Source organism: Hyperolius riggenbachi, chromosome 2 (genome assembly GCF_040937935.1).
Source record: "Hyperolius riggenbachi isolate aHypRig1 chromosome 2, aHypRig1.pri, whole genome shotgun sequence".
Taxonomy (NCBI): Eukaryota; Metazoa; Chordata; class Amphibia; order Anura; family Hyperoliidae; genus Hyperolius; species Hyperolius riggenbachi.
Genome location: NC_090647.1, coordinates 323,553,142 through 323,572,926, shown reverse-complemented (window position 1 = coordinate 323,572,926; position 19,785 = coordinate 323,553,142). Strand labels below are relative to the sequence as shown.

The window sequence follows — 19,785 nt, the reverse complement described above, 5'->3', positions numbered from 1 at the left end:
ACCACTGGCCTAAAGATTTATTATTGGCCGATGAATGGCTTGTTATACTTATTTATCATCATCACAAAATAGTGAACTGACACATTTAAAACATTCAGAGATTATATTTGAACTTTTTTTTTTTTTTTTTTTTTTACTCCTGAAGTACCACAGTCATGACTTTGAACTAAGAGAAATCTGTTTTAAATTTCCATAACATACATATGTGGACACAGACAAGTACAATGAAGGATTTGTTTGAAATGAACGATTGAAAAGAGATATGTGCAAATCCGATGCCATTTTAAATAACAGGTATTGATATGATAATACAGATGCATTGTGGGTAATGACACGCTGTCCTAGTTGCAGCCTTCTTCTACCCACTGAATCATAAGATGTCACTTGGTCAGTAGATCGATGGTGTCAGGCTATCCTACTGCGGGGTCTCCTCCCTGTCAAAGCAAATTGGAGATCAGGTATTATCTATGACATAATAATAGCTATGAAAATAGTTATTTTATATATTTACATAAAATAAGCCAGTATTCCAAAAATATTATTTTGTAATCAGGTATCAGCTTCATTTGCTATGATAAACTAGAGAACATGGGGGCTTGGCACACTTAGCTTGAATTTATAGAGTCATCTGGTATTAGGTGATAAAAGTGAAGCAGGAAAAAAGGGCACAGAAGCCATTTCGGTAAAAATGGTGCCGCCAAGACACATTTTGTGGCATAATAGAGAAATTTGGGCACATGGCAGAGGCCGCTAGCAGGAGCCTCAAAGCGCAGATTTTTACCTTCTTTGCCACAAATAGCGGCTTTTAGAATAGCCGTGATATGCAGCTATGAAGGTACATTTCTGAGCCCAGAGGCTCCCTATTAGCGGAAATTTTCTGAGCTGATACAAATGTTTTTCTAATTACAGCTTAAAAATGGTCCAATCAAATAAGTTGCTGCCAATTTCGATTGGTCTGATTGCAAATTGCATACAGACTGAAATAAATTGTCATCAAGTCGGGAAAACATAATATATCACTGATCATGATTAATTATTTCTAATTGAGTGCAATTGCATGCATGGTCCCACAGTTGCCTTTCAGCAACCCATGATATAGTCCAATATGACCTAAGCAGGGTTTGCAAACTTACTGACTCACAACTAACAGTTTTTATCAAACCCAGGCCAAGCGTCCAGGAGAAGTTATATTCTCAATGCTCTCTACCTTTAGATGTCCTTAATAGATTAGGCCTCATCGGCTTATTTAAAGTAGTACTGTATAGTTTGTGTAAGGCATGCTCCCAACTTGGAGCAAATGCAAAACGCAAGCAGGCCGGGAATGTACCACAGGGCCTTAAACGCCTTTAAATAAAATGGTCAAATGTATAATTTATACAACTTGACAAAGCTCTGATTTACCAATACCTGGGGCACAGGAATAAGGGGCACATTGTTAGGTACAGTACTTTTCCATTTATAACATTTCTTTCAAAAACCAAAGTTCATTTTTGAAAGGCTATTATATCCCCTACACAAATCTTATTAAAATTGGTGCCTAGAGTACATATTTCATTGTTTTCTTTTATTTCATTAGTATTAGGCAGCTTGTAGGGGTTGAGTAGTGATGAGTATTGCTTTTCCTATAAGTCTACTAATGAGAAATAATTCCACATGATCGATGTATATACAGTATAAAGGTCTGTGGTAGTGTACTACCCAGACTGGGGCCACTATGGTCATTTTTTAAACAAAAAGCAGTTTTATCTATATATATAAAATCGGATATATGTGTGTGTGTATGTATGTATGTATGTGCCGCAATCACATGAAAACGTCTTTACCGATTTGAACGAAACTTGGTATACCGATTCCTTACTACCTGGGATGAAGAGTAAGACCCCTGAAGAGTTGCCATAGCGACGAAATGCGTAGGGCGGAGGTACGGAGTGGTGCAACGTTTGACGTCACCGGACTCAGTGAATGATCGACGCGCCTACACTGTTTGATTTAGCGGCGGTCCTTGCGGGTTCACAAGCCGGGGTAACGCTTTTTGACAGCCGATCCGCATTGTGCATTGAGCTGCTTGGTATCCCCCAGTCCCGTGCAGCTGGGCTCGCTACATGATTTAAAAAAAAAAAAATTTAAAAGTGCTGCGCCGCCCCCTTGCCGACACAATTGGAACGGCAAGGGGGTAATCTATTTTTTAAATAAATGTGGGGTCAATCCCTTAACCCTTTCGGGACCGGCCGCCTAACCCCCCCCCTTCTGGATCAGGCAGCCGGATCCCTGCAGGGTCTGGCTGGGCAGTGTCCCCCCATGGTGGCCAGGTGTCCCCCTGTGTGCAGCAGCCTTCACTCACCTTCCAGGCTCCAGCGATGAGCCGCAGCCGATCCCTCCGCTCCGGCCGGCATGTCAGCTCCTACTGCCGCTTTGTTCCGGGTCGCGGCCTGATGACGTCATCAAGCCGGGACCCGGTGCTGACGTCAGAAGGAGCAGAGATGCCGGTAAGAGCGGTGGGGGGTGCCGATCGTCGCGGGAACGGCAGGGAGGTGAGTGGATCCTATTCTTTCCCCCTATCGCTGCAACTGTCAAATTGATCACTACGATCCGACGGCAATCGTAGTGATCACGTGATCAGCAGCAATACGCGATGGCTGCTGATCACTGAGGGGAGATGCCAGCTGTAATATGACAGCTTAATCTCCCCTTTCCGATGTGCACAATCGCGTCGGGACCGATCATTAGCGCGGACACTGAATCAACATCCGGTCAGAACGGTAGCACCACCTGCTGTACGTTGATTCAACGTACCTGGTCCCCGAGGGGTTAAGCACTTTTACGCTATGTGAAGCTATTTTTCCACTTGGAGGTAACAGCAACATCTACCTGAGAAGCAAGCCGGGAGTAGTCGCTGCCGAGGTGTAGAGATTGCCGGAGGGGCTGAGGGGTGGCCTATATCCCTGAGGTGAAGTCGGGCCCATTCAGGCCATACATTCTGGTGAGTCTCTCCACGTTGGGGGGGGGGGGGGGGGATAGCACCATTGATGTTACGCTGCTGCTTCTGTTTACTACCAGCCACAGTATTTGAATACTGATTTACAGTAGAGACTTCTTTGAGCGCTAACCCAATTAGTCCTTTATTACCTGGGATGATATGTTCTGGGGGTCTCGCGTCCCCCCTGCCCACTTGGGCGGAGCTACAAACAGCAAATCAGATTTCACCCATTCATGTCAATGGAAAAAATGTAAAAGGCTGCCATTCTCAGAGAACTCAAACCAGAGTCCCCACACTTGGCACAGTTGGTCACTTGGTGACCGAGGTTACTAATCCAGGAAAAGTAGGCGGAGCATAAAACAGCCAATCAAATTTCAGCCATTCATTTTAAATAGGAAAATGTAAACTGCAGCCATTCTTACACTGTTAATAGCAGGGCTTTCAAGCTTGGCACACTTGGTCACTGGGTGACTGGGATTAATATTCAGAAAAGTGGGTGGAGCCTACAACAGCCAATCAAAATTCACCTATTGATTTTCACAGGGCCACCATCAAAAATTTTGGGGCCCCTCACACATCATCGGGCCTGGCCCCCCCCCCCTCCCTGGTTCCTGTGCCCGCCCAGTAGCCGCCCCACCCCCATGTCCGTGCGCGAAGTGCACTGCGGCGAAAAATGTGCATGGCTCCAACACTGAAGAAAGTGGCATGCATAGCGTGATGCGGCAAAAAGTGGGCGTGGCCATGTTGTGGGTGGAGCCAAATACTAGCAAAATACAGATAGTCCCCAGTTAACAAATGAGATAGGGACTTGTAGGTCCATTCTTATCCTTTATCCGTTCTCTTTTGTCCCCCTCTTTTCTTCCTGTGCCTCTTTTGTTCCCTTCTGTCTCACCTCAGTTTGTGCCTCTTTTGTGTCCCTCTGTGTGACCTCATGTTCCCATCTCATCTCTTTTCTCCCTGTGCCTCTTTTGTCCGCCTCTGTTCCCCCTGTGCCTCTTTTATCCCCCTGTGTTGCCACTTGTCCTCTTCTGTCTCAGCTCATCCCCCTGCCCTAGCCAGGTATAGGTGCCCACAGTATAGGTATCCAGGCATAGGTGCCCCCAGTATAGGTAGCCAAGTATAGGTTCCCCCAGTGTAAGTAGCCAGCAAGATACAGGTGCCCCAGTATAGGTATTCAACTATGGGTGGTGCCCCGGTATAGGTAGCCTGGTATAGTTGCCCCCAGTATAGGTAGCCTGGTATGGGTGGTGCACCAGTATAGGTAGAAAGCTATAGGCATCCCAATATAAGTAGCCAAGTATAGGTGGTGCCACAGTATAGGTAGCCAGGTAGAGGTGGTGCCCCAGTATAGGTAGCCAGGTAAAGGTGGTACCCCAGTACAGGTAGCTAGGTATAGGTGGTTCCAGCCCCAGTATAGGTAGCCAGGTATAGGTGGTGGCCCAGTATAGGTAGCCTGTAGCCAGATATAGGTGGTGCTCCAGTATAGAAAGTCCGCTGTAGTGGGCTCACTCATCTACTCCCCACGTTCAAGCGCTGATGTCACTCTTCTCTCAGTGCTGGAACGCGGTGTGCTGGTTAGGGAGCCACAGACCGTAGCCAGCACACGCGGCCCTTCCAGCGCTTTGGGGGGGGGGAGGGGCAGGGCCCTCAGACGTCCTGAGGCCCCTCACTGCAGTGTCAGTTGTCCCCCCCCCCCCGATGGCTGCCCTGGATTTTCAAGGGGAATATTGAAACTGCTGCCATTCTTACACTGTTTATGGCAGAGGCTTCAAACTTGCACCAGTCAGTCATTGGGTGACTGGGGTTCAAATTTGCCAAAAGGGGGCGGAGCCACAAACAGCCAATCAGATTTCCTTGGTGAATAAACTGCTTCCACCCACTTTTTGTAACCTGGCTTCACCCACTTTTTGTAACCTTAACACATGGTCACTCAGTGACCAAGTTTATGAGCTTTCAGGTTCCTGGCATCAAAAATGTGTGAATACACATTTTTCCTTGGTGAATAAACTGCTTCCACCCACTTTTTGTAACCTGGCTCCACCCACTTTTTGTAACCTTAACACATGGTCATTCAGTGACCAAGTTTATGAGCTTTCAGGTTCCTGGCATCAAAAATGTGTGAATACACATTTTTGATGCCAGGAACCTGAAAGCTCATAAACTTGGTCATTGAGTGACTGTGTGTCAAGGTTACAAAAAGTGGGTGGAGCCAAAACCACACTTCACTGGTCAAATATAAACCGCAGCCATTCTTACACTGTTAATGGCAGGGCTCTCAAACTTTGCACAGTTGGTCACTGGGTGACTGGGATTATTATTCAGGAAAATAGGTGGAGCCTACAACAGCCAATCAAAATTCTCCTGTTGATTTTCATGGGGAATATTTAAATTGCTGCCATTCTTACACTGTTAATAGAAGATACCTCAAACCTGCTACAGTTGGTCACTGGGTGACTGGGGTTCAAATTCAGAAAGGGGTTGGAGCCACAAACAGCCAATAAACTTTGCTTAATTTCACTGGGAATATACATATTATCGATACCAAGGACCCCAAAGCTCACAAACTTGATAATTGAGTGACTGTATGTCAAGGTTAGAAAAAGTGGGCAGTGTCAATAACTACATTTTTTACATGGGAAAATGTAAACTGCAACCATTCTTACACTGTTAATGGCAGGGTTCCCAAACTTGACCCAGTTTGCCACTGGGTGACTGGCATTAATATTTAGAAAGTGGGAGAAGCCTACAACAGCCAATCAAAATTCACCTATTGATTTACATTTCTACCATTGTTACACTGTTAATGCCAGAGGCCTCAAACCTGATACAGTCAGTCATTGGGTGACTTGGGTCCATATTCACTAAAGGGAGTAGAGCCACAAACAGCTAATCAGATTTGTCAGATTGATTTCAGCCATTCTGTCATTGGCAGGGTTCTCAAACTTGACCCAGTTGGTCACTGGACGATTGGGATTAATATTCAGGAAACTGGGTGGAGCCTACAACAGCCAATCAAAATTTAATTATTGATTTTCAAGGGGAATATTTACATTGCTGCCATTCTTACACTCTTAATGGCAGATGCCTCAAATCTGGTACAGTCAGTCACTGGGAGACTGGGGTTTACATTCTGTAAAGGGGGCGGGCCACAAACAGCCAATCAGATTTGTTTAATTTCAACGGAAAAATGCAATTTATTGATGCTAAGGACCCCAAAGCTCATAAACTTGGTAATTGAGTGACTATATGTCAAGGTTATAAACAGGGGGCAGAGCCAAAAACAACTAACTTTTTACATGTAAAAATATAAACTGCAGCCATTCTTACACTGTTAATGGCAGGGTTCTCAAACTTGACACAGTTGGTCACTTGGTGACTGCCTGGGATTAATATTCATAAAAACAGGTGGAGCATACAACAGCCAATCAAAATTCACCTATTGATTTTCAAGGCGAATATTGAAACTGCTGCCATTCTTACACTGTTAATGGCAAAGGCTCAAATTCACTAAACGGGCGGAGGCACAAACAGCCAATCAGATTACTTTGCTGGATAAACTGCTTCCACTCACACTATTTTGATGCCAGGAACCCGAAAACGTACAAACTTGGTCATTGAGTTACTGTGTGTTAAGGTTACAAAAACTGAGTGGAATCAAAAACAGATTTCCCTGGGAAAATGTAAACTGCAGCCCTTCTTCACTGTTAATGGCAGGGTTCTCAAACTTTGCACAGTCGGTCACTGGGTGACTGGGATTAATATTCAGAAAAGTGGGTGGAGCCTAAAAATGCCAATCAAAATTCGGCTGTTGATTTTCAAGGGGAATATTTAATTTGCTGCTACTCTTGCACTGTTAATGGCACAAGCCTCAAACTTGGTACAGTTGGTTATTGGGTCACTGAGGTTCAAATTCAGGAAATGGGGTGGAGCCACAGCCAATCAGATTTGTTTTGTTTTTTACTGGGAAAATACAAATGATTGATGCCAAGAACCGCAAAGCTCACAAACTTGGTCACTGAGTGACTGTGTCCAGGTTACAAAAAGCGCACAGGGCCAAAAACAAATTTCACTGGGGAAATGTAAACTGCAGGCCTTCGTACACTGTTAATGGCAGGGTTCTCAAACTTTGCCCAGATGGTCACTGGGTGACTGCGATTAATATTCAGAGAAGTGGGTGGAGCCTATAATAGCCAATTAAAATTCATCTGTTGATTTTCAAGGGGAATATTTAAATTGCTGCCATTTTTACACTGTTAATAGCAGATGCCTCAAACCTGCTACAGTTGGTCATTGGGTCACTGGGGTTCAAATGCTGGAGAGGGGTGAAGACACAAACAGCCAATCTGATTTGTTTAATTTTTATGGGAATAAACAAATTATTGATGCCAAAGCTCACAAACTTGCTCATTGAGTAATTGTGTGTTAGGGTTAGAAAAAGTGGGTGGAGCCAACACAGCCAAATACATACCCGGGCAAGGCCGGGCCATCAGCTAGTTGTTTATAAAGAGAAACAATGAACAGAGTGTAGAACAACATAGAGGCTCCAATGAGGAGGCCAGTATAAACAGTAGTTGACAGTTGTTGGGATAAAGCTTTACAGTTATACATATTAGAAGGCATACAATATAAACAACTATCAAGCAGTATTATGGATGTATATACTAGGGTCATTTGGCAATACGATTTGTATACACGAATCCTTGAAGAGACTCTTGTGCTGAGTAAAGGAAGAAGAAGAAGAAGGCAGCAAGAAGGCAGGTGAAGAAGTGAGAAGAAAGATAAGTGAGGAGAAGGCAAAGAGAGGTAGAAAGAAGGTTATGTAGGCTACGAGATCATCCCTCACCCAGCTTTATACAATTAGAAAACTGAAGCAAAATGGGCAAGGGATTAATACACTATTGTCATTTTTAGCAGAATCCTGCAGTATTTGTTTTTAAAACAGTTGAGTGCTTTTTTATCAGATACAGATCACACATAAGAGTGCATGGTTGTGTATGGATGTAATAATCATTGTGACTACAATAGTAGTAGTAGTAGTAGTAGAATCTCACATAGTTTGGTATTCTCGGTCTGGTCCACGGAGGTGCTTTAGGGCGAAGTATCCCACAGTCTGCAGCACTATCACCAAAACACCTCCTCCAATAAAGCTCCCAGTGTGGAAAACCGGAGGAGGAGCCATTGTGTCGGAATTAGGGGAGTCTAAGGAAGAGAAATATTTATGATGTTATTTATTAAGCAACATGAAAACCATGAAATACAGTACATCAGAAATACTGTACATCAGGTTAAAAGAAGCATTTAATGATATATTATTTTAGCTGTTATAAGTTTCCAGTTCTTTGACTGCTATGCTGACCGTCTGTTAATTGTGCTCACTGACAAGGCACAAGTACGGATTTAATGCAAGGCACTGTTTTAAGGACAGAAATCGCATTGAATGCTAAATTGCAGGACTAAAGTGCTTTAAAACATCTTGCATGGGTATACATCAATCAGGGAGTGTAATTAGAGTACTGCTTCACACTGACACACCAAACTCACTGTGTAAGGCCTGGTTCACATTAGAGTTCGCTGTCCGGATTCGCCTGATCGGATCCGGACCGTATACTGTACAAACGGAATGTACGTTCCGCATAGCAATGCAAAGTCTATGCGGACGTTCACATGTGTCTGTTCCGTACAGAACGGAGCCGGATCGGATCCGGACACTTTTCCAACATGCTCTATTTTTCTTGTCCGGATCATCCAGCCCACGCACCCGGACCGGAGCCTGACTGCACCATCCGGAAATAGAAACCAATGGGAAACGGAAAGCACAGAACACACTGGCTACAAACACCTGACGTTCTACCCCACTTCCTATGCGTATTCTAGCGGCCATTTTGGATGGGGACACATGGGCCAAGCATTTGTGGAGTGGAGCAGCAGTGACTAACGTGCTGGAGCTGTTTGGCAGTATGTTGGAGGTGGAGGTGAGGCCTAAACAGCGGAGGACCTGATTCTACAGGTGCACCTTCTGCTGATCTCCCAGACCCCAACAATTATATAGTTTTATTTATAACTTTTACCAAACGGATCCGGATCGCAACCGTATATATACCTGATGCAACCGGACCGGATCCGGATCCGGTCCGGACACCCGGTCTGTTTGGCACAGAAACGCAAGTGTGAACGGAGCCTAACGCACCGCAAACAGCTGTTTACGTAGTGACGGCCGTGCTGGACTGGTGTGCACCATGGTTGTGGAGATATATTGAGGTGCTGATGATATTAAGGATAACAGGAACATATTTCCTTCATTTTTTGACTGTAACATATGGGATTGTCTGTTAGCCAGTCTTCCTGGAATTCCGTATAAAGTGTAAATTACCTATCATTGTCTGCTTCTAATGAGGAAACCCTTAATTAGACAGTTGCTGTGAAGCCTATACAGGTGGTCAGACCATGTTGTCTGAATAATGCCTCAGATGTGTATTGGGCTTGGGAGTAATTGGTCACCTGGCCAGAGTAAACTGAAGTCTGTCTAATGTAATTCTGTATGTAGATGTCCATTACCTCTGCCCCATTGTCCAGCAGGGGAAACTGTGTCTACTGCTAATTACCTGCCAATTGAGGAAGAATAGGCTGGTCGGCATGGCTTTTGAGTCTGGTGTCAGCCATTGGGACAAGGCAAGCCTGCTAGAGTCTTGGGGGCAGGGGGAAGCTGACACCTGAATGTTTGAAATGTATTTGACAGCCTACTGGAAATTATTGAAGAGGTGAAGTCCTTTTGATACCATTTTCTACCTGTGGAAATTGAATTATTGGTGGAGTTGAAAAGCCTCATTTAACAATCTCTTGATGTAAAGACATTGTAACCTGGGGAAATTGGGCTAAGGAAGTCTTTTGTTGGGTGTGTGGACTATAGTGGATGTTGGATCTCTGGAAATCCAATTATGACTGAGGATGTAATTAAATCCAGCTTCCCCCCCCGTCCACACAGGCTTACAGCCTCGAGGCGAATATTTCATTATAAAAACCAGGGGACAGCTACCTCAAAGCAGTTCTCTTCTGACGGTAGTGGCAGCCGGTCTCCTGGCCCAAGCTAGTGAACTCCTGGTCTAGCCAGACTGTGTCCGTCCACACCAAAGTCCACGATTCTTCTATCGGGATCCCTTTATTTTGGTAAGCAAAATCGCTTTGTGTGTTATCTTTGTACATTTTATCTTGTAACTATTTTTACTTTGTTTTTTTGTAATCTTTTTGTATATCTTCAGTTTTGCACTGTTCTATGTTTTTCTAGAATATTAAATTATTATTTAATAAGTTTGACTTCTGCCGTACTAAACTAACCCTCATAGCCTAGAAGAGACTGAAGTGTAACCGTGTATAAGTTCATGCCTAATTGTACGCTTGAGCAACACTACCGTAGGAAATTGTAATTGCATTGTGTGTGGGGGCGTTTGTCATACGTTGGCCTAAGCGCGCAGCTGACCCAACGTACGAACAACGCCAGTGCGAGTAGCTAACAGTATCGTTCGGAACGACTGTTAGTGGGTCTTTGCTTCACGACAGTGTAAGATTGCAACTGTGTGTGTGTGTGGGTGCGTGGCGTTCCCGTATTTGGCCTAAGCGCAAAGCTGACCCAAATACGAAAAACGCGGAGTGCGCGCTGAGGACTCGACAGCAGAGTGGAAGTGTCTAGCAACGCTAGTGGTGGCAGTGAGAGGTGTTTTGAGGGGTTCCAGCCTTGTTTGTAGCTTAAATAAGGCTGTTCCCCGCTTAATCTGGTCAAACCCGCAGTCGGGAACCGTATACGCAGGCGTGCCGCGGGCCGGTTCCTGACATAATTGGCTGGCAGTGGTGGGATCGTTTAGTACATTAGTACGCAGTTTAGCTCGCTATTCTGAGTACTAAAGGCTGGAAGCTTGCTAGAAGCAACTAGCCTACAGAAGTCTACTCAGTGCAGAAACTATATACGTTTTTTTTTTGTTCAAAGATACACACTTGGTGTTTTGCTTTCCCTTCCCCCCTTTTTTCTTTTTATTTTTTGCAACACGATGGCTCAGAAAGCATCCAGCTATGCAAGGCAAAACAAAGAGATACTACTCAACCTGTGTGAGCACAAAGGCATCGAGACGGTGAGCGGCCAGACTAAGGAGCAGTTAGTTCGTGCGCTCGAGGAGTATGATGAGGCAGAGCGAGCCCGTGCTTCAACGTCAGCGGATGCAGCTCACGACACGCCAGAGGAGGAATCGCTCCCGCCACAGAATGCGAGTGGAGACGATGTCCTGGATGATCCACCGAACACGGAGATGCCATCTCTGGAAGCTGATCTACAGCTACTGAACTCGGCTGATCCTGAACTGCGCCTAAAGCTAATCCTACTGCACCGACAGGCAGAGGAGGGGAGAGCTGAACGGCGACGCCAGGCCGAGAGTGAAAGACGCCGGGCGGAGGAGGGAAGAGCTGAACGGCAACACCAGCTGGAGCTGGCTAAACTTCAGCAGCAGAACCGGTCTGCTGGACCCGCAGAACGCGAAGGTGAGCGAGTCCACAGAATCCCCCTGGATAAGTTCCCCGCTATGGACAAGGACTCTGACATAGACACTTTCCTACAGGGGTTTGAAAGGACCTGTCGGCAGTATGGGGTGCCCCGTGAGCAGTGGGCAAGATACCTCACACCAGGGCTGAGAGGCAAGGCCCTGGAGGCATTTGTGAGTCTCCCCCAGGAGGAAGAAACAGACTTTGAGGCAATTAAGAAAGCCATCATTGCGCGATACCACCTCACGCCAGAGGTGTATCGCAAACATTTCAGGACAGTGCAGCGAGGTCCTAATGACAGCTACCTGGATCATGCTTGCAACCTGCGCACTGCCTTCCAGCAGTGGCTAAAAGGACTGTCAGTTAAAACCTTGGATGCCCTGCAGGAGCTGATGATAAAAGACCAGTTCCTACACACCTGTCCTGTTGAGGTCCGGCTGTTTGTGCTGGATCGAGAACCAAAGACAGTGGATGAGGCTGCGGAAATGGCCGATGCCTACACCGCCCATAGAGCACCTGAGTCCCGGAGGACTACTACGCCCAGCTGGAGAGGAGAACAGATTGCTAAACCTGTTTCACCCAGCACCCAGAGGAGGCAAGCACCGCTGTCTCCTGGATTCAAGCAACCTGACACTCGGAAATGCTTTGTATGTGACAGGGTGGGTCATATCAGCACGACTTGCCCAGAGAGGAAGAGGGAGGCCCCAAAATCCAATGAGGCCTCAAACGCCAGTGAAGTCCCAACTGCTCTGTGTGCTACCAGGAATGCCACTGGCTATGCAGAGAATCTGCAGCTGGTCACGGTTGGGGGTACAGTTGCCACTGGGCTGAGAGACACTGGAGCAGAAGTGACTCTCATACATCCCCAGCTTGTGAACCCGGAGCAGTACATACCTGGGAAAATGATTGCTGTCAGAGGAATTGGGGGTGTCACCCCAGCCATACCCACCGCCTTGGTCCACCTGAATTGGGGGGCCGGCAGCGGACTGAAAGAAGTTGGGGTAACTGACAAAATCCCCACCAACGTTTTGCTGGGTACTGACCTGGGACGGTTAGTGGCCCGGTATGAGCCTACTCCAAACCCTGTGGAGCCTGCATCCCCAGCAGAAGTTCTGGACTCGTGCAAGGTACTGTTTGATAATGCTGTGCAAGTAGGGAGTGCTAGTGAGGCCCCAGGGGCTATGGACTGTTTGCTAGGAGCCAGCCCTAGTGATTCTCCAGTGCCTAGGCCTGGAGTGGGACATGTTGATCCGGAGAATGCAGAAACTGATGATGTCCTTTATGACGCATGGACTATCGAGGCGATCGATGCAAGAACTAGTGATGCTACTTGTGAAGTGCTGGGTAGCACTGGGTATAATGCAGCAGATAATGTTGATGTGGAATGTAATGTTCTAAATGTCAATATGTGTAAGATGGATAATGCTGATGTCATATGTGTTGTGCTACATAATGCTGTGTGTCAGGTGGACACTCCGTCGGCTGCAGGAGTAACCAGCCGGGCTCGCTGGGCTGCAGCAGATGGATTGCCCACTGAAGGGGCAGACGGCACCAGGCCAGATCTTTCCCCTTCAGATGTTTTTAAGACCAAATGTGATGTGATTCATGATGTGTATAATGTGGGCACTCCCTCAGCTGCAGTGGTAACCCGCAGTGCTAGCGGGTCTACAGCAGAGGGACTGTCCACCGAAGTGGCCAATGTTGCTGGGTCAGCCACATCCAATTCGGAACCTGGCCCGGATGGCCCAGGAGCCTCTCCGTCTGCAGCCTTCCTAGAATGTGTGACAGGCAGCACTGAGCTCTCTGGGGCTGTTCGATTTGACAGCAGCCTGGAAGAGCTCAGGGGGCTAGCCAACAGGTCACCAGCTGGGAGGGGCGGGCTGAGAGGGTTCTGGGAAGTTATTCCCTCGGAGCTGTCCGAAGTGGAGGAGGCAGACCGGCAGATACTCGTTCCCCAAAGGGACCGAGAGATAGCTCCTGCCACTATAGAGAGAGTGCGTGTAGCGACGGTTGGAACCCTTCCCCAGTTGCAGCACAGTCTCTATGGTTGCGAATTCACGGTCGCCACTGACCCACATTCCCCTGGTTGGTTACGTCAGGTTGCCAAGGGCAACGACACCTTGCAGCAACCTGACCTAGCTTTCCAGTCGTGTAGCTTGGAGCTAACTGACAGGTGGGGAACCCTCCTGAGGATGCTAAAGGGTTTCCCCACCCGGCCAGGCCGTCAATGTAGGCTTTGGCAGGATGATGCGTTAGATTCACCTGCCAGCGCCATCTGGAAGGGGAGCAATCATGGGAATGCGGACGGGCTGTCCCGTCAAGCAGAACCAACAGTGTAGGTGCAGGCAGGATGATCTGGGAAGATCATCTGCCTTGCACCAAGTTAACGGCGGAGGTGTGGAGATATATTGAGGTGCTGATGATATTAAGGATAACAGGAACATATTTCCTTCATTTTTTGACTGTAACATATGGGATTGTCTGTTAGCCAGTCTTCCTGGAATTCCGTATAAAGTGTAAATTACCTATCATTGTCTGCTTCTAATGAGGAAACCCTTAATTAGACAGTTGCTGTGAAGCCTATACAGGTGGTCAGACCATGTTGTCTGAATAATGCCTCAGATGTGTATTGGGCTTGGGAGTAATTGGTCACCTGGCCAGAGTAAACTGAAGTCTGTCTAATGTAATTCTGTATGTAGATGTCCATTACCTCTGCCCCATTGTCCAGCAGGGGAAACTGTGTCTACTGCTAATTACCTGCCAATTGAGGAAGAATAGGCTGGTCGGCATGGCTTTTGAGTCTGGTGTCAGCCATTGGGACAAGGCAAGCCTGCTAGAGTCTTGGGGGCAGGGGGAAGCTGACACCTGAATGTTTGAAATGTATTTGACAGCCTACTGGAAATTATTGAAGAGGTGAAGTCCTTTTGATACCATTTTCTACCTGTGGAAATTGAATTATTGGTGGAGTTGAAAAGCCTCATTTAACAATCTCTTGATGTAAAGACATTGTAACCTGGGGAAATTGGGCTAAGGAAGTCTTTTGTTGGGTGTGTGGACTATAGTGGATGTTGGATCTCTGGAAATCCAATTATGACTGAGGATGTAATTAAATCCAGCTTCCCCCCCCGTCCACACAGGCTTACAGCCTCGAGGCGAATATTTCATTATAAAAACCAGGGGACAGCTACCTCAAAGCAGTTCTCTTCTGACGGTAGTGGCAGCCGGTCTCCTGGCCCAAGCTAGTGAACTCCTGGTCTAGCCAGACTGTGTCCGTCCACACCAAAGTCCACGATTCTTCTATCGGGATCCCTTTATTTTGGTAAGCAAAATCGCTTTGTGTGTTATCTTTGTACATTTTATCTTGTAACTATTTTTACTTTGTTTTTTTGTAATCTTTTTGTATATCTTCAGTTTTGCACTGTTCTATGTTTTTCTAGAATATTAAATTATTATTTAATAAGTTTGACTTCTGCCGTACTAAACTAACCCTCATAGCCTAGAAGAGACTGAAGTGTAACCGTGTATAAGTTCATGCCTAATTGTACGCTTGAGCAACACTACCGTAGGAAATTGTAATTGCATTGTGTGTGGGGGCGTTTGTCATACGTTGGCCTAAGCGCGCAGCTGACCCAACGTACGAACAACGCCAGTGCGAGTAGCTAACAGTATCGTTCGGAACGACTGTTAGTGGGTCTTTGCTTCACGACAGTGTAAGATTGCAACTGTGTGTGTGTGTGGGTGCGTGGCGTTCCCGTATTTGGCCTAAGCGCAAAGCTGACCCAAATACGAAAAACGCGGAGTGCGCGCTGAGGACTCGACAGCAGAGTGGAAGTGTCTAGCAACGCTAGTGGTGGCAGTGAGAGGTGTTTTGAGGGGTTCCAGCCTTGTTTGTAGCTTAAATAAGGCTGTTCCCCGCTTAATCTGGTCAAACCCGCAGTCGGGAACCGTATACGCAGGCGTGCCGCGGGCCGGTTCCTGACAATGGTGATAGCGTTTTTCAAGCCCATATGGTAGCCGGGCTGTGGTAGCTCAATGATAGAACAACAGTGACTGTCCAGCTGATCAAATTTGGGCTGTCCACAATGAAGCAACGACCTAATTATCTTCTTGTATGTAGGTAGGCATAGGTAGGTGCCCCAGTATAGGTAGGTAGGCATAGGTAGGTGCCCCAGTAGTTAGCTAGGCATAGGTAGGAGTCCCAGTAGGTAGGTATAGGTAGGTAGGCAGAGGTAGGAGCAGGGTCGGACTGGGACACTGGGGGCCCACCAAAGAAATTTCAACCTGGGGCCCACACATCCCATGATTGCGGTGAAAAAAGGGCGTGACCATGCACCGGAAGGTGGGCGTGGTCATGATGTATTATCGACAGGGCCAAATGTACATGATCTTAGCAGCATTGTAATTCAGAGACACTGCTGCCTAGCAAACCTTTGCATAGAGTCCCCTCCTTCAATATAAAGTGATGTCCTACTTTGCAGAGGTTGCGACCGCAGAGGTTGCGACCGCAGAGGTTGCGACCGCATCAGGGCCCTTGGGGCCCCGAAGGGCCCTCCCTCAACTACAGTATTACCTCTCTATTGGTCCTGTGCTCATAATAATCACTTCTATAGATACTTTGAACAGTGGTAATCATTAGCAAGCTATTTCCCATCCCCTTCTTGCACCTCTGACACTGTAGTTGCCATTGGCAGGTTTTGGTGCATCATATCAATTGTTATGTATAGAGTGCTTGGGGGGCCCCATTGTAAAATTTGCATCAAGGCCTACAGATCCTTAGCTACGCCACTGCTCTCAGCATGAGTGATTACACTACTGAGAAGATAATTTTTGTGCTGCAGGCAGCAATTGGAGCTCTGTCAGAGGAGGGGGGCCCACCAAAGACCTGGAGGCAGGGCCCACCGAGGGAAAAAACTGTACTACTGTGGCCCAGTCTGACCCTGGGTAGGAGTCCCAGTATAGGTAGGTAGGCAGGCATAGGTAGGTGTCCCAGTATAGGTAAATAGGCATAGGTAGGTGTCCCAGTATAGGTAGATAGGCATAGGTAGGTGCCCCAGTAGTTAGCTAGGCATAGGTAGGAGTCCCAGTATAGGTAGGTAGGCATAGGTAAGTGTCGTCAAGAAGAAAAAGTGAGTGTGGCACTCCTAAAGGGTCAGGAATAATCCGTGGGTAGGGACAAAAAACTCCCGCTGTAGGATATCTCTTACACCATTTGACACTCAGCCATTGACGTGTGCCTCGCATATGTAGCAAGAAGGAAGCAAATCACAGATTCATTGTTGGCAAGAAGCAGATTCGGGCACCGTCCGTCATTCAGCTTATTTATTGTAAAACAATTAGTGCAGTACAAGGTATCAAATGGTTGTCACCTGGTATTCCATGGCGATACTGTGCGGGGTAAGGTGGAGGTGGGTGCTCAGGGCTGCAGAAGGACGGACGGACGGACGGTGCCCGAATCTGCTTCTTGTCAACAATGAGGCATAGGTAAGTGCCCTAGTATAGGTAGGTAGGCATAGGTAGGTGCTCCAGTAGTTAGCTAGGCATAGGTAGGAGTCCCAGTATAGGTAGGTAGGCATAGACAGGAGTCCCAGTATAGGTAGGTAGGCATAGGTAGGTGTCCCAGTATAGGTAGATAGGCATAGGTAGGTGCCCCAGTAGTTAGCTTGGCATAGGTAGGAGTTCCAGTATAGGTAGGTAGGCATAGGTAAGTGCCCTAGTATAGGTAGGTTGGCATAGGTAGGTGCTCCAGTAGTTAGCTAGACATAGGTAGGAGTCCCAGTATAGGTAGGAAGGCATAGGTAGGAGTCCCAGTATAGGTAGATAGGCATAGGTAGGTGTCCCAGTATAGGTAGATAGGCATAGGTAGGTGCCCCAGTAGTTAGCTAGGCATAGGTAGGAGTCCCAGTATAGGTAGGTAGGCATAGGTAGGAATCCCAGTATAGGTAGGTAGGCATAGGTAGGTGTTCCAGTATAGGTAGATAGGCATAGGTTGGTGCCCCAGTAGTTAGCTAGGCATAGGTAGGAGTCCCAGTATAGGTAGGTAGGCATAGGTAGGTGCCCTAGTATAGGTAGGTAGGCATAGGTAGGTGCCCTAGTATAGGTAAGTAGGTGCCCCAGTAGTTAGGTAGGCATAGGTAGGCGACCCAGTATAGGTAGGTAGGCATAGGTGGGTGCCCTAGTATAGGTAGGTAGGTAGGCATCGGTAGGTGTCCCCGTATAGGTAAGTAGGTGCCCCAGTAGTTAGGTAGGCATAGGTAGGAGTCCCAGTGTAGATAGTTAGGCAGGGCCTGGCTGGCACAGTAATAGCAATTACCAAGGTCCAGCTGCAACAGATAGGGCTGCATAATGAAGTGTAAGTGGGCAACACAAAAAAAACAACACATCAGGTGAACATTAGCTCTGAAAAGAGCTGTTGAGGGGTGCTATTTTAGCAATAACAATCAGCCAGGAGCAAGCTAACAAGCCTACAAGAGCCTAACTAATCTTTCCCTATGAGAGTCTGCCAGCAGCTGTCCCTTCGCTAATTAATGCAGGCACACGAGTGAGTGTAAAGCCCGGGGCTGCCTGCCTTTTATAAGGGGGGAGTGGCTCCAGGAGAGAGTGTAGCCTAAGTGGCTACAATGTGCCTGCTGACTGTGATGTAGAGGATCAAAGTTGACCCTAATGGTGCACTATGGGGGGCGAACCGAAGTTCCGGAAAAGTTTGCGTTCCATGGCGAACGCAAACCACCGGAAGTTCGCCTGGAACCTTTTGGCGGCGAACCGTTCGGGCCATCTCTACTGAGCACTTGGTGTCTGCAGGAGGATACTTTTAAAGCTATGCAAGATATGTTTTGCCAGCGCTGAGGTTTTTTTGACCATCCAGAGCTGTGCAATTAACAGCTATCATTTACCTGACCATCAGTGTTGCCAACTCATCTCTATAATTAGTGACACATATGAATTAAACAGGTTTTGTGGCTAGGTAGATGCCGTTAAAGGGGAACTGAAGAGAGAGGTATATGGAGGCTGTCATGTTTATTTCCTTTTAGACAATACCAGTTGCCTGGCAGCCCTGCTGATCCTCTGCCTCTAATACTATTAGCCATAGCCCCTGAACAAGCATGCAGCAGATCAGGTGTTTCAGTGGTTCAGACTTATAAGTCTGATCTGACAAGACTAGCTGCATGCTTGTTTCTGGTTTTAATCAGATACTACTGCACAGAAATAGACCAGCAGGGCTGCCAGGCAACTGGTATTGATTAAAAGGAAATAAACATGACAGCCTCCATATACCTCTCTCTTCAGTTCCCCTTTAAGGCACTGATTATGTGCAAATAGCCCCCGAACCTGTATAACTTAGATGTGTCAGTAATTAAAGGGATGAGTTGTCAACACTGCTGAGCATGCTGCCTGTGCATTCAAATCTTGTTGCTGACTTTGGCTTGTTCCCTTTTGTGCCTTTGTCTGCACACCTCCCACTGGCCAATGCTGACTGGAACCCACTTGATTGTCCTGTTGCCTGCTACTTGGCTGTATTACTGGGACCAGTGTTGCCAACTCATCCCTTTAAATACGGACGCTTATGAATTATACATGTCTTGTGGCTAGTTAGATGCAGTTTAGGCACTGATTATCTGTGAGAAGCCCCAGAACCTGTATAACTTAGATGTGTCAGTATTTAAAGGGATGAGTTGGCAACCCTGACTGGGACTCACCCAGATTGCTGTCTACCCGGTCTCTGCCCGCTGCCTCAGTAGCGGTTATCCATCTGTTGCTGACCTATGGCTGAATCAAGTTTGGTCCCTTTCTCTGATCTGTATTTACCTACTTGCCTGTGGGCACAGGACTGCTGCAGGGGGCTGGTAGAAGCCCCAGGTGAGTAAAACTAATTTTTTTTTCTGGCTTAAGGTTCACTTTAACTTTGTCATAGCAGCATTTTGCCTATTTGTGTCTGTGATACCTAATCCCACTTTCAATATTACTACATTGCAAGCTTCAAGAAAGGTTGACCTCATCATACCAAACCTCCCACAAAGGCATATGATAAAAATAGCCAGGCTTTAGACTTATTACATATTAATGACATTTTCCTTTTAGATTATCCCTCACCCCATATATACTACACTAGCATTTAATGGAGTTTAGTCAGATGGATAGTTTAACGATTAAGAAGTATTACACAGAGTACTAAAGGGAACTCTTCTCTAGCATTTCCTTACATCTCTCCAGTGTTAACATCACTTCATTCTTCCCGTTGAAGTGCAAGCTGCTACTGTTGCCAGGCTGCTAAAAACTGGAGCGCCATT

At 46.7% G+C, this 19,785-nt stretch overlaps 1 long non-coding RNA gene across 1 annotated transcript in view; it reads right to left on the bottom strand.

The window, feature by feature from the left end:
• Nucleotides 1-244: 244 nt before the first annotated feature.
• Nucleotides 245-19,785, bottom strand: part of LOC137544411 (uncharacterized) — a 63,883-nt gene continuing 44,342 nt past the window's right edge. The window contains exons 2-3 of the long non-coding RNA XR_011025857.1: nucleotides 8,029-8,176; nucleotides 245-434 (exon numbers count right to left, since the gene is read on the bottom strand). This is a non-coding gene — a long non-coding RNA (uncharacterized lncRNA). The remainder of the gene's footprint in view (nucleotides 435-8,028; nucleotides 8,177-19,785) is intronic.